The sequence below is a fragment of the Tursiops truncatus genome, chromosome 3, assembly GCF_011762595.2.
Source record: "Tursiops truncatus isolate mTurTru1 chromosome 3, mTurTru1.mat.Y, whole genome shotgun sequence".
Classification (NCBI taxonomy): domain Eukaryota; kingdom Metazoa; phylum Chordata; class Mammalia; order Artiodactyla; family Delphinidae; genus Tursiops; species Tursiops truncatus.
The window spans coordinates 116,661,962-116,670,874 of NC_047036.1; the positions used below are offsets into that span (position 1 = coordinate 116,661,962).

Below are 8,913 nucleotides of genomic sequence, written 5' to 3' on the forward strand. Positions count from 1 at the left end.
TTGTCACTCGATGGTGGGCACTGATGCTAGGCAGTGCACCTCATTACACCCGCTTGCTTCCCGGGGGTGCAGGCTCTTGATGATTTTGCCCCTCCTAACCCAAGTCAGGCTGGTCTTTCGGTCTCGACCCCAGACCTGGCTCCGTCCTGGGACCCGAAACCCTGAGCCCACTGACAGCTGAGGATGTTGAGGTCACTTGTCTTCCACGCGCAGCAGCTTTGGGCAGGTGTGGTGTTACCCCCCAGGTCTGCTGGTTCTTGTCATCTGTTTTCGTTTCATCCAGTTCTTATACAACATTTAACGTTATAAGAATTATACATCATTTCTTTCCTAGGAGAGTAAAATACTTTTCTGAAATACCTTGACATTTGGAATTGCTGCAAGCACTGGTGTTCCCTGCACCAGCTTAGACCCAGCCCTAGGGGCCCCATCTGGGGGACGATGGGCTTTCGATGGATTCACGTGTCCTGTCACGCATGGGTCTCTCTACCTCTGTACGAGACTTCCTTTGGCCAGCGCCCGTCTGTATTTGTCAGATGGGTTAGGAAGTAGAGATGGGAGCCCAGGGAGAAGACCTGTACCCTGCACTTGAGGACCTCATAGTCTAGTTACAGCATTTAGAAACCCTGAGGATAAACTAGCCATTTCTGAGGCAGTCCTGTTTTCTTATCATTTCCAATGCCGCAAGTAAAAAACTCATTGCCGGCCTACAAAGGGAAAGGCTCCTGCTCTTACCCCCAGGCTCTGTTCTGGGCCCTGTACCACACGTACTGTACGTAGCCTCCCCTTTTCATCTAAGGGCTTCCCTCGGGCCCATCTCTGTCTTGGTGCTGCATTCTTCTTAAGGACTGCTTGGTATTTCTAAGACTAAGGTTTTTGAATGATTGTAATGATAGTGTGATAGCAGCAATTCAGAGTCAGAAAGATCCTTGATGGGCTGGGCCAGGTCAGGAAGGCTTCTCGGAGATGCGCTGAGCCGCAGGTGGTGGGTCCTGTCCTGTCAGCGATGCAGAGGAGGAGGAAGGCGGCTGTTTCTCTTCTGCTGTTCTCGGGGCTGACTGTTGCTTTCTCCTGCTCTGGCACGTGGCACTAGTACACGCTTAGTACTGTGCCGCCGTTTTAGTCCCCTGATGGTCGCCTTATTGGGCTTGGTTTTAGATGCTGGAGGATGAAGGGGGGAGTTTGCCAGACAGCGGATTAGATGCTTCTCAGAGGATCTGAAAGATCTGTGTGAGGTGTGGAAGAACCTTTCACATAGTAACCCAACCTGGAGCAAGATCTCTGGCCTAAACCCTGGGAGCTAATGAATCAGGCAGCTGTTTCTGGAGCTGACCTGGAGGAGAGGCAGGTGAGCCATTTCTCTGGCAGGGAGAGAAGGAAGAGGCTGTTAAGGGTGCACAGCCGGATCTGGGAGGCAGGCAGGCATCTCTGCTCAGGTGTCACACTCTGTACGGGAAGGCTGAGGACCTGCAAGTGGTCTGGGAGGGACTGTGAAACGCACTGTGGGCTTTCCTGCCACACAGCCTTCAGGTCTTTAGCAGGCGGGTGGGTTGTCACTAGGCATGGGCCTGGCAGTCAGGATGCAGGTCTGTCTCTGGTCCTTGGGTTATAGCCCTTGTGCTGTTGTCCTGTTTGTTCCCATGCTAACCGGGTCCCTCTTCTGTCCCAGGCTCAGTGTATCAGCTCCCCCATCCCCTGTTCTGGGCTCTGCCTGAGGTTTCCAGAGTCACACTTCCCAAAGATGTAACCATGTCTCCCTGACCCTGAACCTGGGCTCTGATACCATGTGGTTGGTTGAGGCCAAAGGAAAATTGACAGGGACTGTATGTATGTGTATGTGTGTGTGTGTGGGGGGGGTGTGTGCGCGCGCGCATGCACGTGCACACATGCCCACGGGCAGTTGGGGTGAGAGCAGGGCCCGGAGTTGGCTGGCAGTTCTCCCTCCAGCAGTCGTCCGTCCTCCTGCTGTGGCGCCACTGGAGGTGGCCTGGCTCTCTTCATCTGCCCCCTCCCCTCATAGTGGCTTTGAGCACACCCCTCCCTTGCGATGGACCTGTTAGCCTCTGCCCAGTGAAGGGCTAGCTGACCTTGCAGGCCCTTTGCTTCCAGAACAGCCTATGACTCTGCCTCCTGGCCTCTTGTTTATTTCTGAGGCTTCTCCCCTGAGTCCGGGTGAGCCCCCCACCCCTTCCCTCTGCCGGTTTAGGCCAGCTCTTTAGTCAGTCCTGGGAGGGGTCTGCCTGAGAGTCACCCATTTGAGTAACAGCAGTAACACCAGTGAGCATTTATTGAACGCCTGACAACGTGCTAGGCACTGTGCTGTCAGCATTTTGCCTGCCTGATCTCTCCATTTTCCCAGCAAGCCTGTGGGGTACAGCTTACTGCCGTTACTCCTATTGTACAGCTCAGGAAGCTGAGGCTAAGAGAGGTTGCTACCTGCCCAAGGCTACATGGCCAGTGAGTTAGATGAGCCTGTATTTAAATCCAATTTGATATGGCTTATTAAAATCTCTGCCCCTAAATTCTAATTGTGGTGCCTCCCATTAGATTGGAGCAGTGTGTCTTTGGGAATTGTGACCTGGATTGGGGCAGCAGTATCAGGTAGGGAAGGGTTTCTTCCCTGCTTCTCTCCAAACTTCCCATCCCCAGACTCTGCTGACAACCCACTGCTTACCCATCCCACCGCCCCTCCTGCTGAATCTCGGGTTCCTGTGAAGAGTTGTTGGAGCCTCTGGGGCCGCTTTAGCAAGGAGGAGGGAGGGCTGGGCAGATGGGGACAAGCTTGTCTGAGAACACAGCCAGTGCCCCTGCACTGGGTTGTCTTTTTGTGTGCTGTCGGTAGGGTGCAGAGCGCAGGCTGGGTCTGTGCTAGGCAGTCTCTGCCTGCGGGAGGGATGTGCTAATACACACCTTGCCCGCTGCAGCCGTCAGCATCACTGAGGTTCAAGGCAGTTGTCTCTCTGCTCCGTGAATACGGCCCTAAGTGGGCTCCTGCCTCCTCACGGCAAAGCTGTCCTCACCCTGCTTTCCACAGAGACCAGAGTTCTGTGGCCACCAAATACAGGCCTCCGTGTTTGAAGCCCAGAGGAACTTCAGCCCATAGAATGAATACTTTTCTTTGGATTATTAGTTAGCCAAGTACCAGCCTTCACACTGTGCACGTGCCTGGAATTGGGTTTCCTGACTCGTGAAGGGGAGGCATTGGCCCCACTCCTTTTCAGGAGACCTTCCGGTGCTCTCGTGTGGTATGACGCTCGCTGAGCCAGGGCTGGGCTGTGCCTGCTGACAAGCAGCCTTACTCGTGGGGGCAGGTAGATCCGATCTGAGTCTTGCAAAAGCAAGGGAATTTGGCCCTGAGGTGCCCAAGGCCCTTATAGGTAGGGCTCGGTAGTGGGGTTGCTGAACGTGGCCGGATACAGGCCCATGGGATCCATGCAGCGTGACTGAACAGTCTAGGTGGCCACGGAGAAAGCACTGTAGGAAGGAGGAGCCTGGATGTCTGTGAGCAAAGGAGCGACTCGATGGGCAGGCGGGTGTAGAACAGTGGGAGTGTGCCGTGTGAGAAGCCGGGAAACTGGCGTGTCAGTGCTACCTTCTGGTTGACTCTGGACGGACCACATAGCCTTCCCTCATGCGGTTGCCTCCTCTGTGAAATGGGACCACAGTGTGTTCTCTGCCTGTGAATGTGCAGGGATCTACAGACTTCAGTCCAATGATGGTGAAGAAAAGGGTGATGAGGGCTGAGTCTGGGAGCAGCAGGCAGGTGCCTTGGTGAGAAGGCATCTATCCCACGTCCCAGCACCCTGGGGTGCTGCTGGAGGGCCCCAGAGGCAGAGCAGAAATGTGGAGGGGATACTTCCAGGACGAAGGAATGGAGGATGAGCCCAGTGACTGTGTTGCTAGGGTCAAGAGAAAGCCAAGGGCTGGGGCGGGCGCTGCTTTCAGGAGAGGTCAGGTGCAAAGGCACTAAAGTTGCCGACAGCGCTGCCGAGGGAACAGGCTGGTAGGGCGGACAGCAGCAGCGTGGGGCTCTGCTGAGGAAGTGGGAGGAGAAAGAAAGGCATGATGCTGGCACTCACATGGGTGACAGAGAGAGGGGAGCCGAGGTGGGGGGGGGGGTGAGGGACCTGAAGGTGGCCCCTGGCAGACCATGGACTCCCCAGGGGTTTGCAAAGGCTAGACTCACTGTACCTGCTCCTCGGTGCCCTCTTTCTGCAGGACCAGGCTCCAGTGGGCTTCTGACTACCTGCTCAAACCCAAAGGGGAGGAAGAGAAGAGGCTGGGGTTGGTTTGGGAAATGCCACCAGCTCGTGTTGCTGGAGAGGGAAGGAGTGGCAAGTGGGGCTGTTTGCGACCTGGCGTGGGAGTGTTTCTGGCTTATGGGGCTCAGTCTTAGGAATTGCACCAGCGTGAGGACCCTCTGGTCTCCGAGCTCCTTGCAGGGAGGAGTGGTGATTTGATACAGCTGCCGCTTGCCAGGTTTGCCCAGTAGGAACCCCAGTGTGTGCCCAGGGCTGAGTCAGCAAGGCCTGAGGGGAGTCAGAACTGCATTGAAGGCAAATCTGATGGATGAAACTGAAGGTCACAGGCCGTGAAGGGAGCGACATAACTGGGAGCACAGGTTAGGGGAGCTGGGCCAAGGGGTGTCAGTAGGTAACTGTGACATTGGGGAAGGCATCCAGGACTGAGGCCAGTGCCACCAGGGAGCCCAGATCAGTGGTTGCCAGCTGCCCCCAAAGAAAGCCCCTGGAGCTAGCACTGTGGCAGAGGCTAGAAGAGGTCCGAACTCTGCTGAAACTGGACAGCCCTCCCTCCTGCCTACAAGGACCCTGGCAGTGACATTGGACGAGCGGCTTTGAGTGTGGCTTTGGAACCGGACAAGCCTGGATTTGAGAAAGATATAAAATGCAAAGCAGAGTAAAAGCTCCCACCCCTCCCACACTCTGATCTATGTTTCTTGCATTCTTTCAAAAACCTGTATGTATATGTGTGTGTGTGTATATCCTTTTAATTGTACAAAAATAACAATGCACTGCTGTATACCTTTTATCCCTTGCTTAATTTACTGGCAACATGGAAGAACCATCCCGTTCTTTTTAATGGCCATTTAGTATTCTATTCTGTGGTATGCATTAGCGTACCTAATCAGTCTCCAGGTGACAGACATCAAGGTTGTTGCTAGTTTGGGGTTATTTTGATACAGCAGCAGTCACAATGTACACATATTTTTGAACAACGGGACAATTATTTCTGTAGAAAAACCCTAGATACAGGTTTTCTGGGTCAAAGTTGTATGCATTGCCCCCCCTCGCCCCCTCCCAAGGGGTTTCTACCAATTCACACTCCTGCAAACAGATTTTGAGAGTTACAAATGATAGTAACAGAGCTGTTGTGAGGATTAAATGAGATAATGTGTAAAGCTTTCAGCCAGTCCCTGCCACATCAGGCTGTAGGGCAGGCCTCACTGCAAAGGGAATCACTTTGATGAGTCAAGTGCTGGGTTGGGTTTCGTAGTCAGCTTGGGGAAGGGGAGGTGGCAGGAAACAGTGGTCTGACAGCTGCTGAGCAGATGTCACCTTCATTCACACATCCAGGAAACTACCTGATGTGCGCCAGACACTGGAGCGGGGATGGAGCAGGGAACCAGATAGCGTGGCTCCGCCTTCACGGAGCTGACAGTCTGGAGAGAGAGGGAGACCTCGAACAGGTCTCCACAGATTGTGCTAAGTGCTTGAGCAGCACAGCACATGTCTGCTCACCGTGCCCTCTGACTGGGTCTCTCTCTCCCCGCCCCCGCCCCTCCCCTGCCCCCCAGTGTACGTGGAGCAGGAAAGGAAGACGGACGACACCGGGTGTCTGGCGGCCCTGGCCGCGTGCTGGGCTGCTCTCTGCTGCTGCTGCCTCCTGGACAACTTGGACTGAGCAGCCGAGACCCAAGTGCTCCCTGCAGGCCTGCCTACCTTCTGTTACTGGAATAAACTACTAGTGCTGCAGTTTACTTTTTTCTTTCTTTAAAAATTACCTAATCTACAGACTTCAAAATTTTAGCATCTATGATAGGTGTGAAATGGTTATCTCACTATTTTAACTTACCTTCCTCCTTACTAGTGACCTTGAACATAAAAGATGTTTTTGATTTGCCTTTACAAATCTTGTGAATTGCTTGTTACATATCCTTAGCCCGTTTTTTCTATTCGTTTGTCTTCTCTTACTGATTTGTAGGGAATCTTTAAATATTCCACACACTAATATTTGTCACTTTTATAGGCTTGGAAATACCTTCTTCTTATCTGTCTCTTAACCTTTTTATAGTGTATTTTCTAGTATGAAAGTTTTGTTTATTTTCTATTTTATTATTTTTGGCTACGTTGGGTCTTCGTTGCATCTTCGTTGCTGCACGTGGGCTTTCTCTAGTTGTGGCGAGCAGGGTCAACTCTTCGTTGCAGTGCGCAGGCTTCTCATTGCAGAGGCTTCTCTTGTTGTGGCGCACAGGCTTCAGTAGTTGCAGCATGTGGACTCAGTAGTTGGCAGCGTGTGGGCTTTAGTAATTGCTGTGTGCGGGTTCTAGGGTGCATGGGCTCTAGAGCACAGGCTCAGTAGTTGTGGCGCACAGGCTTAGCTGCTCCATGGCATGTGGGATCTTCCCGGACCAGGGATCAAACTCATGTCCCCTACATTGGCAGGCGGATCTTAACCACTGTGCTACCAGGGAAGTCCCGAAAGTTTCTAAATGTCATGTTTATCAATCTTTCCCTCATGCTTTTGTGTGTTTTAATCTTTGAAAAATCATTTTCTATTCCAAGATTGCAAAGATAAGCCTATATTTTCTTCTAAAACTTTTTCACAGTCTTTTTTTTTTTTTTTGGCTGCATTTGGTCTCCATTGCTGCACGCGGGCTTTCTCTAGTTGTGGCGAGCAGGGGCTACTCTTCATTGCAGTGCGTGGGCTTCTCATTGCGGCGGCTTCTCTTGTTGCAGAGCGCAGGCTCTAGAGCACAGGCTTAGTTGCTCTGCGGCATGTGGGATCTTCCCGGACCAGGGCTCGAACCCGTGTCCCCTGCATTGGCAGGCAGATTCTTAACCACTGCGCCACCAGGGAAGCCCTTTCACATAGTCTTTAGTCCACCTAAATTTGTGTTTGATCATGGTGTAGGTTAGGGTTCTGGTTTTCTTTTTCCATTTTGATAGTTCCAGCACCATTTATTGATTAGGTCACCCTTTCCCCACTGATTTGAAATGAGATTTGTCATATAACAAGTTCCTACATATAAATGGGCTAAAATCATAAGTCTGGTGTGACAAGCATCTTCCCTGCCCCCAGGACATGCATACACACATACTCCTTTTTCTTCTTTAGAATTTTCTTGGATGTTCTTAGCCATTTACTCTTTTACTGTAATCTGGATTTTAGGATGAGTCTGGCAGTTTCTATGGAAAACTACCATGTTTGGCTTTAATCGGAACAGCATGTAATTTATAGAGTAATTGGGGGGAAGAGTTGATGTATTTAAGAGAGTTGTCTTCCTATCTGGAACATGGTATCCCTTCGTTTTTTTGGACTTCTTTTATGTCCTTAGATAAAATCTTTTAATTTCTTCACGTAGCTTTCGCATATCCTTCGTTGGTCTTTAAAACTGGAAGTCTTCTCAGGTACCTTGCAGGCTTAATGCTATTGTAAATGGACTCTTTTAACCCAGTTTTATCACAACATTGCCTTGGGACACTTTAAACTGTGGGAGGAGCAGTTCTTCAATCTGCCCCAAGTGCACTCCCAGGCAATCACCCTCCGACTGACACTCAGTAGATGCTGAACATCTCCAGTATGTTAGGCGATGGACCACAGAGAACAGACCCCATCCCTGCCCCCATGGGGCTTACACTCTAGGGAGGGAACCAGACATTAAACAGTCCCACAGGTATTATTGACATTCTGCTTTCCTATGAAAAGAAGATATGTATTGCTATGAAAACATATGAAAAAGGGGACAGTCTGCACAGTCTGGGAGGGTGCTGAAAGATGAATAGCTGTTAATAGGCAAAACAATGGCAGGAAAAGCAGGTGCATAGGCCCAATGGCAGGAGAGAACATGCCTCATTTGAGAAACTAGAAGAGGAAACTGGTGTGGCAAAGAACAGTGGGGTGTTGGGAATAGATGAAGAACAGGCAGGGGCAAGACAGGGAGCTCACAGCCCCACTTAGGGATTTTGGTTTTTGTCCTGTGAGCAGTGGGAAGCCATTGACGGATTTTAAGCAAAGGGATGACATGATCAAATTTGCATTTTTAAGAGCCCCCTTTGACTTCCATGTAGAGAATGGTTTGAGGCACAAGTTCACATGATGATGATGGAAAGACATGAACATACTTGAGAAATTTGGAAGTAAAATCACAGGACTTGTAGATGGATTGGCTGTGGGGATTGAAGAAACAGGGAGTGGGGATGACTCCTGAGATTCTGACTGCAACTAGATGCCTAGTGGTGGTGTTTGTGGAGGTTGGAAACAAAGGAAAGGAGTATATTTGCTCAGGAGGAAGAAAATCATGTTGGGCTCTGAATGTGTTGGGTTAGACTGAGGTGTTTATGAGACATTAGAGTAGAGATGTCAGGTAAGCAGTTGTATATACACCTGGAGCTTGGAGGAGAGGTTGGGCTGGAGATTTAAATGTGGAAGGCACTGGTATATTGGTAGTAACTAGAACTGTGGGAGTGAATGAGATCACATCAGGTAGAAATGTGGAGGGAAAAGAGAAGGTGGCAGTGTAGGGCTGAGCTTTAAGGAAAACTGACTTGCACCTGTAGATGATGAACCTGCAAAGGAGTCAAAGATGGAAAACCAGGAGAATGGGATGTCCTGAAAGTAGAAGAATTTGTATTTAGGGAGTGATCAGTAGCATCATTGCTGGGAGGTCAGGTT

General features: G+C 50.7%; 1 non-coding gene across 1 annotated transcript in view; it reads left to right on the forward strand.

Annotated features, from left to right (window-relative positions):
• Window positions 1–5,993, forward strand: part of LOC109548177 (uncharacterized) — a 51,511-nt gene extending 45,518 nt beyond the window's left edge. The window contains exon 3 of the transcript XR_012330881.1: window positions 5,816–5,993. This is a non-coding gene — a transcript (uncharacterized protein). The remainder of the gene's footprint in view (window positions 1–5,815) is intronic.
• Window positions 5,994–8,913: the final 2,920 nt, after the last annotated feature.